Here is a 13,703-nt window from a genome sequence, read left to right on the forward strand (position 1 = left end):
TGAAAGCTAGCAAGTATTGTTTGTTTTTTGTGTGTACCTGTTGACAACTCAATGCTTCTGCTATTCAGGGAGTGGCGTCTTTTACTTGTAAGTTATTGGTTGTTCTTACACCATTTTAAACTACAATTATTTCAAAATCCTTCCCAGCAGTCATACTTTTGTGGCATTGTCCAGTTGTCTGAAATATTGTTGGAATCAGTTATCAGGAAGTTCTTTCAGCTACTGTGCCACATATTCCATTATTTCTCCACAATCTATGAAACAGTACCTTCAGAGTCATTTTTTGTTACTATATTAATGTAATTTGAATGACTGCAAGGCTGAGCAAATGTGGAAGATGTTCCAGTGTAGTGATATTACCCTTGGCAAGGTAAATTTTGCTCAGTAACTCATGGTGTGCAAGGGAATTGTAATACATGAAAATCCAATTTGTTCATGTACATTTCTATCAGAGTCTGTCTCATAAACGGTGAATACATTTGTGTAAAGTTCTTTAGTCAAAATTTAACTATCTGGGATAGAACCTTTTGGGGTTAATTCATAGTGAATGATAATCCTTGTGATAAAAAGCCATGTCTAACTTTATTTTCTCCTTTATTTCCTTGGAAATGACTTTGCGTCCACTCAGGTAATCAACATTTTGTCTCTAGCATGCAAGAAAATTGACGTTTAATCACTAATCACAACAGTTTCAAATAGGTGCTTGCATGTGACACTGCTGAGACAATTCTTGCCACAGATACTCAAGCTTCCCTCAACTCAGAGACGTTCAAAATACCATGCAACATGCTATGAACAGTTTGAAACTGACTTGAGCTGTATAGTTGTTAATCATTTGATGAATGCTCCCAGTGCTTCTTCAGAACTGAAAATGAATACCTCTCTGTTCTCAAGACCCTCAGAGGCTCAAATGACTGATAGTTGTAGCACAACAAACAATCATATATTAACATACTAATTGACATATGGAATTTGGAAAGCTAACAGTACAGTCTTTATAACAGTGCTGGATGCTTGAAAAAGGCAGTTGCACAGGACGAGCAGTCTTCCTGAGTACTTAACTGGTACTCAACTCCTGTGAATGATCATTCCTTTACCATCAGCACATTAGTTCCTTTCTTGTTTAGGTTATGTAATCTGCTCTGTTTTTGACTGTTGTTGAAACTGTTAGCGGCACAGAAATTATTGAAAGGCTAGATCAGCAAGCATGCATGGTTAGAAGTATTCTAATTAATTAAATTTTTTTGGATAACTGCTGTAAATGAAGGAAACACATTTCTCTCCATCCAATGACAGTTATGGGTTATTTATTATTCATCAGGTTTTCAAAATCATTCAGTGTATCAGAAGACTGCTGACACAGTCAGTTGACAGTTTCATTGATTGTGAAACATTTATTCCTCTTCTTAGAATAGAAATAGTCATCTTCATGACACCAGGAACAACAACATCACCACCACCACTATTATGAATGACAACAACATGTTGTTTAGTGAAGCAACATTAGATCTGGTTGGACTTTTGTCTCTGACAAGACTGTTTTGAACTTCAAAAGGTCTTCTTTTCATATGAGTCATGGAGAATAACACAATAACTCCATTCAGTCATGTTCTGAGGGCAGTTTGGACTTTTCTGACATGCTCCCATTTCTGATCAAATCATGTGCTTACTGTTGATTTTGATAATGAAAGCTACTTATCATTATTATAATAAAATGTCTAAAAATGTTCACATTGTGGAAACATAAAAACCCTAGATGTTTCAGTAAGGAAACACACCACTCCAAACAAGTTTTTCAAACAAAATGTGAGAGAAATGCTGCATCAAGAACTTCAGAACCATCTTCATGAAATAACTAGCTTCTTGCCTGCATACACAAATGTTACATATATTTCATGCTGATGACTGTCTGATTCTACACTCCTGGAAATGGAAAAAAGAACACATTGACACCGGTGTGTCAGACCCACCATACTTGCTCCGGACACTGCGAGAGGGCTGTACAAGCAATGATCACACGCACTGCACAGCGGACACACCAGGAACCGCGGTGTTGGCCGTCGAATGGCGCTAGCTGCGCAGCATTTGTGCACCGCCACCGTCAGTGTCAGCCAGTTTGCCGTGGCATATGGAGCTCCATTGCAGTCTTTAACACTGGTAGCATGCCGCGACAGCATGGACGTGAACCGTATGTGCAGTTGACGGACTTTGAGCGAGGGCGTATAGTGGGCATGCGGGAGGCCTGGTGGACGTACCGCCGAATTGCTCAACACGTGGGGCGTGAGGTCTCCACAGTACATCGATGTTGTCGCCAGTGGTCGGCGGAAGGTGCACATGCCCGTCGACCTGGGACCGGACCGCAGCGACGCACGGATGCACGCCAAGACCGTAGGATCCTACGCAGTGCTGTAGGGGACCGCACCGCCACTTCCCAGCAAATTAGGGACACTGTTGCTCCTGGGGTATCGGCGAGGACCATTCGCAACCGTCTCCATGAAGCTGGGCTACGGTCCCGCACACCGTTAGGCCGTCTTCCGCTCACGCCCCAACATCGTGCAGCCCGCCTCCAGTGGTGTCGCGGCAGGCGTGAATGGAGGGACGAATGGAGACGTGTCGTCTTCAGCGATGAGAGTCGCTTCTGCCTTGGTGCCAATGATGGTCGTATGCGTGTTTGGCGCCGTGCAGGTGAGCGCCACAATCAGGACTGCATACGACCGAGGCACACAGGGCCAACACCCGGCATCATGGTGTGGGGAGCGATCTCCTACACTGGCCGTACACCACCGGTGATCGTCGAGGGGATACTGAATAGTGAACGGTACATCCAAACTGTCATCGAACCCATCGTTCTACCATTCCTAGACCGGCAAGGGAACTTGCTGTTCCAACAGGACAATGCACGTCCGCATGTATCCCGTGCCACCCAACGTGCTCTAGAAGGTGTAAGTCAACTACCCTGGCCAGCAAGATCTCCGGATCTGTCCCCCATTGAGCATGTTTGGGACTGGATGAAGTGTCGTCTCACGCGGTCTGCACGTCCAGCACGAACGCTGGTCCAACTGAGGCGCCAGGTGGAAATGGCATGGCAATCTGTTCCACAGTACTACATCCAGCATCTCTACAATCGTCTCCATGGGAGAATAGCAGCCTGCATTGCTGCGAAAGGTGGATATACACTGTACTAGTGCCGACATTGTGCATGCTCTGTTGCCTGTGTCTATGTGCCTGTGGTTCTGTCAGTGCGATCATGTGCTGTATCTGACCCCAGGAATGTGTCAATGAAGTTTCCCCTTCCTGGGACAAAGAATTCATGGTGTTCTTATTTCAATTTCCAGGAGTGTATGATGTTAAATGTACCTAATGAATTTAGCCACATAGTTTTATATTTGGCCCAGCATACCCTGACAAAATTATTACCTTTCTGCAGTGCTGGTTGATACACTGAAGACAGTGCTTCATACTTTTAAATTATATCAAGTCAACAAAGTTCATGAAAGAAATACAAGCAGGTCATTTTCAAACATTTTTACATGTCACCCCATCTTATCTCAACCTTCAAACCTAGGGCTAGTCAGAATATCTTACTCCCACAGTATTTTTGTATAAATAATGAGTCATGTATATACCAAACTTAATTATAATTGCTCCCTGTGTTTGTGAATTGTGTTTGTGTATTACTGTCACAGTGATTTTATCCAGACAGCAATCAATATGTGTACCAGTTTGTTAGAAATTGCTTCAGGCATGACGGAGGTGTGCTGCAATAAACTCGCATTGTTATCGTCATTGTGGGCTTAAACTAAGTTGTGCTCTTTTAAAATTTTTGAGATCAGTTGGCCTATCCTCACTCAAAACAATCATTCTCTAATTTGATTGTACAATTACATGAGGTAGATTAGTTTGAGAATTTTCAGATGCTTACAAAATTATATTTTTGTAAGTTACCAATGTGAATGTTTTGGATATTTAATTTATTTTGCAGTAAATCAGCATTTGTGGTTCACGGTTCAGCCAAAGAATACATCACCCCTGATTTTCATTGTATACCAATGCACATAAATGTGCATTTTTGAGAATTTTCACAAGTTATCATTGTCCTTTGTGTAATCTATGAGCAATTTGTAGCAAATGAGTTGTTATGATTTAGTTACTGTAGCAGTGGCCCTATATAATATCTACATTTATCATAAATCAACTCTGTTTGTGAGTTTGCTAATAATTAGAATTAACATAAAAACATTTAGGAAACTGGTAATCTTTACAGCAGATTTTCATGTTGCCTTAATAGGAATCTTGTTTTGTGTATTTACTCCAATTCTTATAGGGAATTAGCAACTTTTTAGCTAAATGGATTAAAAGATAATCAGCAGGCTTAATTTAAAGTGCTCACTGTCTTGTAATATGTAGCACCAGCCAAAATGCAGCCCCACTGTGAATGCTGTTTCAAACATGGGATGAGGTGGTTGATGTTCATAAGCAGCTGGAAATCATCCTGACTACTGTCAAATGAGTGGCAGCTGCTGCAAATAGGTATATTGGAAGAGCTCGTGAGAATCATGTACCCATAATACCTGTACAAGACATACTTCAAGTACCATCAAGTACTAACTGTCCTCTCTTGTGGATCCTGTCTCCTCTGCAGAAAGTACAGGAACTGTCATTACATGTCCACTTGACTGCAAGCGGCTTGTCAACGGTAGCTCTAGGTGTCCTGTACAGAGAGGATGGGGACCAGGGAGGAATAGGGATGTTGTACCAATCCCCCTGAACAACATATTTGAGGTGCTGTCTTTCACTGAAACTGAAACTGAGTCAGTTGTACTCATTTCACCCATTTTGGGGAAACCTGTTTTGTCTGGTGCGAGGAGGAGACAAATGCAACAGGTTAGGGGTCTACTAATCATTGGCAGTTGAAATGTATGTCACATGATGGTACCCCTCAGGGAAATGGCAGCAATGGACAGGAAAGGACACCAGCTGCACTCAGAGTGTATACCTGAGGCCTCATTCAACATTTTGAAGAGGCTATTCTGGCAGACATTGACAGAACAGGCCGCAACCAACTGTAGATTGTGGTGCACATTGGAGCAAATGATGCCTGTCATCTGGGCTCAGAGGCCATTCTTGGGTCATTCCAGCAACTGGCAGGGAAGGTTGAGAAGACCAGCCTTGCGCGTGGAGTTTCAACAGTGCTTTCAATTTGCAACATTGTCCCCAGAACTGATTGTGGCCCTTTGGTTCTGAGTTGTGTGGAAGGATTGTACCCAAGATTTCAAAGGTTCTGTGTCAAGCTAGGCTGTGACTTCCTGGACTTGCACCATAGGGTTGAGAATTGTAGGGTCCCCCTAAATAGGTCAGGTGTGCACTACACATCAGAGGCTGCTACTCAGGTAGCTGACGGCATGTGGGGTGCAGTGACAAGGCTTTTTCAGATTAGGTGACTCTCCATACAATCCAGATAATGGTAGCTGTAGGAAACCCAGAAGTAACGGTGTCAGATCAAAAGGAATGCCTCCCACAGGTGAGAATATTAAAATCCTAATGGTAAACTGTCAAAGCATTCACAACAAAGTGCCAGAGTTTGAAACGCTCAAGGAAAGCAGTGCAGCTCACATAATACTAGGTCCAGGAAGCTGGTTGAAACCTGGCATTAATGACAGTGAGATTTTTGGGGAAAATGTAAAATGTAAGTGTATATCAAAAGGACAGACAAATGAGAAGTGGAGGTGCTGTATTTGTTGCAGTAGACAATAAACTCAAATCCACTGAGACAGAAATTAAAGCTGCATGTGAGATTGTTTGTGCAAGACTCAGTACCAGAGGGGGGGATAAAATGATAATCAGATCCTTCTATCACCCACCTGACTCATCTCCTGACATAACCAAAAATTTTACAGAAAACCTTAATTTGCTTGTATGTACATACTCCAACAATACTGTAATCATCAGTGGAGACTTTAATCATCCAACAATCAATTGTGAAAATTACAGTTTTGTTAGTGGTGGGCATGATAAGCCATCATGTGAAATTCTCTGAAAGTTACCTAGAACAGATAGTTAGGAACCTCACTCATGATGGAAATACGTTGGATCTAATGGAAACAATTAGACATGACCACTTTGAGGATGTCCATATCGAAACTGGTACCAGTGACCATGATGTGGCTGTAGCAACAATGTTCACCAAACTTCAAAGAACAGCCAAAACAAGCAAAAAGATGTATATCTCCAGTTAACTGGGTAAAAAAATCAGTAGTGTCATATCTCAACGAGGAACTTGAAAATTTCAGCTCTGGGCTGGAGCATTAGAGGAACTCTGGCTCAAGTCTAAAAGTATAGTTTACTATGCACTGGATAGATGTGTGTACATGGTAGAACAGTTCATAATGGGAGGGAACCTCCATGGTATACTGTCACTGTAAAGTAACTTCTAAAGAAATGCAGATTACTCCATAACAGGTATAAAACAAAGCATAGGGCTGTAGATAGAGAGATGCTGAATGTCTGTCAAGAGAGGAATGAATGATGCTTCTAATGATTACTGCAGCAGAATATTGTCTAGTAATCTTTTACAGATCCAAAAGAAATTCTAGGCATATGCAAAGGCTGTTAGTGGAACCAAAGTCAGTGTCTGGTCAATAGCAAATGAGATTGGAAATGAAATTGAGAGTAGCAAAGCAAAAACTGAAATGCTTATCTCTGTTTTCAAATGTTCCTTTACAAAGAAAAAAAGAGAAGAATCACCCCAATTTAATCCTCGTACCACTGTAAAGACGAATGAAATAAGTATAAGTATGGTGTTGAGAAATGGCCAAAATCGTTAAAACTGAACAAAGCTTCAAGCACTGATGGAATCCCTGTCAGATTCTATACTGAATTTGCAGCTGATTTAGCCCCTCTTATAACTATAATCTATCATAGATCTCTTGAACAAAAAGCCATACTCAGTTGCTGGGAAAAGGCACAGGTCACAGCCACTTACAAGAAGGGTAGTAGAAGTGATCCACACAACTACCATTCAGTATCCTTGCCATCAATTTGTTGTAGAATCTTAGAACATATGAGCTCAGATATAATGAGGTATCTTGAACAGAATGATGTTCTCAATGTCAAACAGCATGGAATTTGAAAACATTGATCATGTGATTCCGAACTCACACTTTTCTCACTTTTTCTTGCTTTGGATCAAGGCTACCAGATAGATGCAGTGTGTCTTGATTTCCGAAAAGCATTTGACTTAGTACTGCACCTGTGTTTATTGTCAAAAATATGATCATATGGGGTATCATGTGAAATTTGAGACTGGATTGTGGACTTTATGGCAGGGAGGAGACAGCATGTTATCTTGGCTGGAGAGTCTTTGTCAGATGTAGGAGTAACTTTGGGTGTGCCTCAGGGAAGCATGTTGGGACCTTGCTGTTCATTTTGTATAGTAATAATCTTGCAGTCAATATTAATAGTAAAATCTGGCTTTTTGCAGGTGATGCAGTTATTTGTAATGAAGTACTATCTGAGGGAAACTGTGTAAACATTCAGTCAGATCTTGATAAGATGGTGCAGAGATTGACAAATTGCTCTGAATGTTCAGAAATGTAACACTTTGCACTTCACAAAACGAAAAAACATAGTATCTTATGACTATAATATCAATGAGTCAGTGCTGGAATCGACCAGCTCATACAGATACCTGGGTGTTACACCTTGTACGTATATGAAATGGAATGATCACGTAGGTTCAGTTATGGGTAAAGTAGGTGATAGACTTCAGTTTATTGATAAAATACCAGGGAAGTGCAGTCAGTCTACAAAGGGAATTGCATACAAATCACTCATGTGACGAGTTTTAGAGTTTTTATCAAGTGAACCAGATAGGACTAACAAGGGATATTGAATGTATGCAGAGATGGGCAGCATGACCAGTCACAGGTTTGGTTAATCCAAGGGAGGGAGTCACAGAGATATTGAAGAAACTAAAGTGGATTACTGCTGAAGATAGATGTAAACTATCCTGAGAAAGTCTATTAACAATGTTTTGAGAACTGGCTTTAGATGATTACTCTAGGAATATACTTCAACTGCCTATGTATCAATCACGTAGGAATCATGAGGATAAGATTACAATAATTATTGCACGCACAGAGGCATTCAAACACTCATTCTTCCCGTACTCATTGTTTGGAGAGTGTAGATATAGTTGTAAATGTAGATGTAGATGAAGGTATGCTGATACGTCACTGCCTATGACCCCCCCCCCCCCCCCCCCCTTTCCAGTCCATAAGTGTCAAATTTCAACAGGACTGTCATCAATGACTATGGTGACCCTGAAAACTATTGATTCAGTACTAATATGGGTTGTTACATAATATTTTTTTCATATCGTGGCTCTTACCCCTACTCCTAAGAGTGGTAGGGACATACTATCCTCACAATATTTTTATACAAATAATGAGTCACGTGTATACAAAAATTGGCTGAAATAGTTCCTGAGGGTTATGCTTCTATGGCACCAATTTTATGTCCCCACCCCCATCCCTGTAGGAGTTAAGTAGGTCTTACCATACAGTGCTTCTTTTCAGAGAGTAAATGGTGTGTGAACCAAGTTTGGTTGAAATAAGTCCAATAGTTTAGTAGGAAATATGGATCATACATACATCACTTTTATAATCACTAGCTATTTACCCGCAGTTTTGACTGTGGACTCCTATGTCACATGTATTGCACACATAAATGTCTGAATCTCTGCTGTTTTACACCATATTACTCCAGGAAGGATGTTAAATTTATCTGTGGTATACAGCTGCGGACTTTATCTTTGGTCCTGAAACAAAGTGACAAATGAATCATTGTACATACTAAATTTTTTGACACAGTCTCATCAAAACAGTTAGGAAAGATTTAAATTTCAACTCAACTCTTCCTTGCTACTTCTATTTAAGTCTTCTGTCTTACAGTAGCTTCATCGCAAGATGTCCCACTTCCATCTGTTTCCACACACCTCCTCCATCTTTCACCAGTCTCCTCACAACCTCTCACTCTTCCACCTCACACCTTCTCCCTCTTCCACCTGCCTTCACACATTCTCTTCCTCTTCCATTACCCATTTCCATCTTTCAGCTACCTCCTACATCTCCCCTTCCTCCCCCTCCATCTGTTCATGCACTCCTCCCCCTCTCTGTCCATCTTCTCCTCCCCCTCCATCTGTTCATGGACTCCTCCCCCTCTCTGTCCATCTTCTCCTCCCTCCTCTATCTGTCCATCTCCACCTACTGCATATCTCTGTTTGTGTCCTCCTACACACTTTGCCAGCCTTCTACTCTCCCTCTCGCTATCCATCTTCCCCTTCCCCTCTTGGTGTTAATCTCCTCCACCCCTCTCTTTCTTCCCTCTCTTGTTGTCCATCTCATCCTCCCCCTTGCTCTATCTATCTCCTGTGTCATCCTGTCTTCATGCCCAGCCCCACACCAGTGGGAGATGCATAGTCCTAATTCCATAGTGCTTATTTCCAGATGATAAGTGATACATGTTGGATGTTTGTTTGAAAACATTGTGGTAGTTTAGGAGGAGATGTAGTACATGCTTACATCCACTTTTGTAATATACTAGCTGACAAACCCGGCATTGTCCAGGTATTTATTTACTACAAACTTCTATTAGTCCATCACCTCTCCCCTCTGTCCATCACCTACTCCTCCATCTCTATGTCCATCTCAGCATTACCCTCTCTCTATCTACTTCCTCCTCCTCCCTCTCTATCCATCCTCCGTCTCTGTCAATCTTCTTCCCTCCTTTCCTCTGTCCATCTCCTCCTGTCTTTCTTATCGATCTCCTCCACCCTCTCTCCCTATCCATTGTCTCATCCCTCCCTATATGTCCATCTTCTGTTCCACCTTTCTCTGTCCACCTCTGCCCCCTCTCTGTCTATCTCCTCCACCCACTCTCTCTTTCCATCTCCTCTACAACATGCCTGCCATGCTGGGCACTCTATATATCAGCGCTACTAAACACCTTTTCACCTGTATCTACTCCTGTGGGAGTTAGGAGGTTCTAATGCCACCAGTGTTGATTCGCATGTAGCAAGCAGCATGTGCACCAAATTTGGTTAAAATTGATCCAGTGGGGTAGGAGATGCTGGACACAAATGAATATATATGCACTCAGGTGACGAAGGTCACAGGGTAGTGATATGCACATATGAAGACGTGTGGAAAGTTAGGCAAACCCTCAAATATAAAAATTTAGAGATAAGTGCTGCCATCTGTTACTAGGTACAGAAACAGTCAAAATGACATTGGTCTCTCCCCTAAGTATCGTATTAGGATGTTATAAAATGCAGAGAATTTCTTGCATTTGGTAGATATGATTTCTCTAATGTCAAAAACAGGCTAACGTTCTACTACACTCTGGCTTCCCTCCAACAGAAAGAAAATGAGTAGCAGGATAGCTGATACTGCACCATATGATAAACAGACAACAGATAATTAACTGTAATTTGAAAAGGTTTGGAGGCTGAGGTAGATTACATTGGATTTAATAGAAGTGTAAACATGAAATATAATTCTTATGTAATATGCAATATTAATCACTTTATGAACCTAGTTTAGAGTATCTGAAGTGTTCAGTTGGCATGTTCAGTACAGAATGCCAATAGTGAACATGAAGTATGTAGAAATTTGAAACGTTGATGAAAGTGTGAAAAATCAGTGGAAATTATTGAAAGAGGAAGCGTAATCCACAGAATTTGTGCAAAGAAGATGATAAGAAGAAGCGAAACAGTGGTAAAGGTACATTAATTATAAAAATGTAGTGAAAAAGGCAAAATCACATTCACAAAATCTAAGTAACAAAGATATTTAAAATTCTTATGTATTTGGATGTGTGAATCTGAACCTGTCAAGCAGAGGTATACTGATGATCCAGAGAGGAGTAGATGGCAGACAACCAACATTTATAAGGTCACTGCAAGTGAAGCAAATGATCAGATTTGTACGAAAGCTTGTCTAGCAATCTTTGGTCTAAACAATGGATGCCTATCCCATGTGAATAAACAAAAGAAAATGTCTGGAACTCCTGAAGTTAGTTTCTGTGTTTCTTTAGGCAACAAAACACAAGATGTATGTTCACAATGATAGATTTGTGTAACATGACATTGAAGGCTAAATATATTATTTAAGATGGATAAGTGGGGTGCTCAAATAAAGGCAGCAAGGAGGACCAGGAATTTGCGTGGGCTCATGTATGAGTAAACAGTTTTTCTATGCAGTCAAATCACTACTCTAGGAAAAAGAATCCCAATGTGATGTATCTGTGTGCAGATCTAAACATTAGAAAGATCTACAGTCTTTATCAAGATAAGTGCAAAGATAGCAACAAGGAACCTCTTACCCTTGGCATATATTGTAAAATATTTCATCAGTTTTTCAATATTTCCTTTGCAAAACCGAGTTGTGGCACCTGTCATATTTGTTATCACCTTAAGATGCAAATTTCATATGAGAAAAATGGTCAGAAAGAGAAAGAACTAGAAACAAAATTGAACTTCCATGTTAAATAGGCTAATACTGCCTGTGAAAATCTGCAAATGGATGCAGAATATTCAAAAACATACACTCCTGGAAATGGAAAAAAGAACACATTGACACCGGTGTGTCAGACCCAACATACTTGCTCCGGACACTGCGAGAGGGCTGTACAAGCAATGATCACACACACGGCACAGCGGACACACCAGGAACCACGGTGTTGGCCGTCGAATGGCGCTAGCTGCGCAGCATTTGTGCACCGCCACCGGCAGTGTCAGTCAGTTTGCCGTGGCATACGGAGCTCCATCGCAGTCTTTAACACTGGTAGCATGCCGCGACAGCGTGGACGTGAACCGTATGTGCAGTTGATGGACTTTGAGCGAGGGCGTATAGTGGGCATGCGGGAGGCCGGGTGGACGTACCGCCGAATTGCTCAACACGTGGGGCGTGAGGTCTCCACAGTACATCGATGTTGTCGCCAGTGGTCGGCGGAAGGTGCACGTGCCCATCGACCTGGGACCGGACCGCAGCGACGCACGGATGCACGCCAAGACCGTAGGATCCTACGCAGTGCCGTAGGGGACCGCACCGCCACTTCCCAGCAAATTAGGGACACTGTTGCTCCTGGGGTATCGGCGAGGACCATTCGCAACCGTCTCCATGAAGCTGGGCTACGGTCCCGCACACCGTTAGGCCGTCTTCCGCTCACGCCCCAACATCGTGGAGCCCGCCTCCAGTGGTGTCGCGACAGGCGTGAATGGAGGGACGAATGGAGACGTGTCATCTTCAGCGATGAGAGTCGCTTCTGCCTTGGTGCCAATGATGGTTGTATGCGTGTTTGGCGCCGTGCAGGTGAGCGCCGCAATCAGGACTGCATACGACCGAGGCACACAGGGCCAACACCCGGCATCATGGTGTGGGGAGCGATCTCCTACACTGGCCGTACACCACTGGTGATCGTCGAGGGGACACTGAATAGTGCACGGTACATCCAAACCGTCATCGAACCCATCGTTCTACCATTCCTAGACCGGCAAGGTAACTTGCTGTTCCAAGAGGACAATGCACGTCCGCATGTATCCCGTGCCACCCAACGTGCTCTAGAAGGTGTAAGTCAACTACCCAGGCCAGCAAGATCTCCGGATCTGTCCCCCATTGAGCATGTTTGGGACTGGATGAAGCGTCGTCTCACGCGGTCTCCACGTCCAGCACGAACGCTGGTCCAACTGAGGCGCCAGGTGGAAATGGCATGGCAAGCCGTTCCACAGGACTACATCCAACATCTCTACGATCGTCTCCATGGGAGAATAGCAGCCTGCATTGCTGCGAAAGGTGGATATACACTGTACTAGTGCCGACATTGTGCATGCTCTGTTGCCTGTGTCTATGTGCCTGTGGTTCTGTCAGTGTGATCATGTGATGTATCTGACCCCAGGAATGTGTCAATAAAGTTTCCCCTTCCTGGGACAATGAATTCATGGTGTTCTTATTTCAATTTCCAGGAGTGTATAATTCTGATATGTTCATTACTTTCATCAACAGATACATTGTTTTGTGATATCAGATCATGATAGTGGCCATTGGCTCAGTCTACTTGAGCCATACATGATGTGTTATCACCAGTTTTCCCTTTTACAGTACTTTTTACTACAGTTAATGGTAATTTGTGGCTGTGGATGTTAAGTGATGTAAAAACAAATCTTCATATATTATTGTTCTTCTTTATTAATTATTATTTTTCTTGTTTCTTTCCAATATAAAGGATGTGACAAATCAGAAACACAATGTGGCGATTTGATGGCAGGGTGTGGGTATGGCGAATGCCCAGTGAATGTCATCTGCCAGCATGTGTTGTGCCAAGAGTAAAATTCAGAGATGGTGGTGTTACGGTGTGGCTGTGTTTTTCATGGAAGGAGCTTGCACCCCTTGTTGTTTTGTGTGGCATTATCACAGCAGAGGCCTACATTGACGTTTTAAGCACCTTCTTGCTTCCCACTGTTGAAGAGCAATTCTGGGATGACAATTGCATCTTTCAATACAATCGAGAACCTGTTCATAATGCATGGACTGTGGCGGATTGATTACACGACAATAACATCTCTTTAATGGACTGGCCTGCACAGTGTCCTGACCTGAATCCTGTAGAACACCTTGGGGATGTTTTGGAATGCTAACTTTGTGCTA

The 13,703-nt window shown here is 42.4% G+C and overlaps 1 protein-coding gene across 1 annotated transcript in view; it reads left to right on the forward strand.

Annotated features, from left to right (window-relative positions):
• The window catches only part of LOC124802533 (xanthine dehydrogenase), a 246,306-nt gene that overhangs the window by 168,110 nt on the left and 64,493 nt on the right, over positions 1-13,703 (forward strand). The gene's annotated exons all lie outside the window — the stretch shown is intronic.

Source organism: Schistocerca piceifrons, chromosome 6 (assembly GCF_021461385.2).
Source record: "Schistocerca piceifrons isolate TAMUIC-IGC-003096 chromosome 6, iqSchPice1.1, whole genome shotgun sequence".
Taxonomy (NCBI): Eukaryota; Metazoa; Arthropoda; class Insecta; order Orthoptera; family Acrididae; genus Schistocerca; species Schistocerca piceifrons.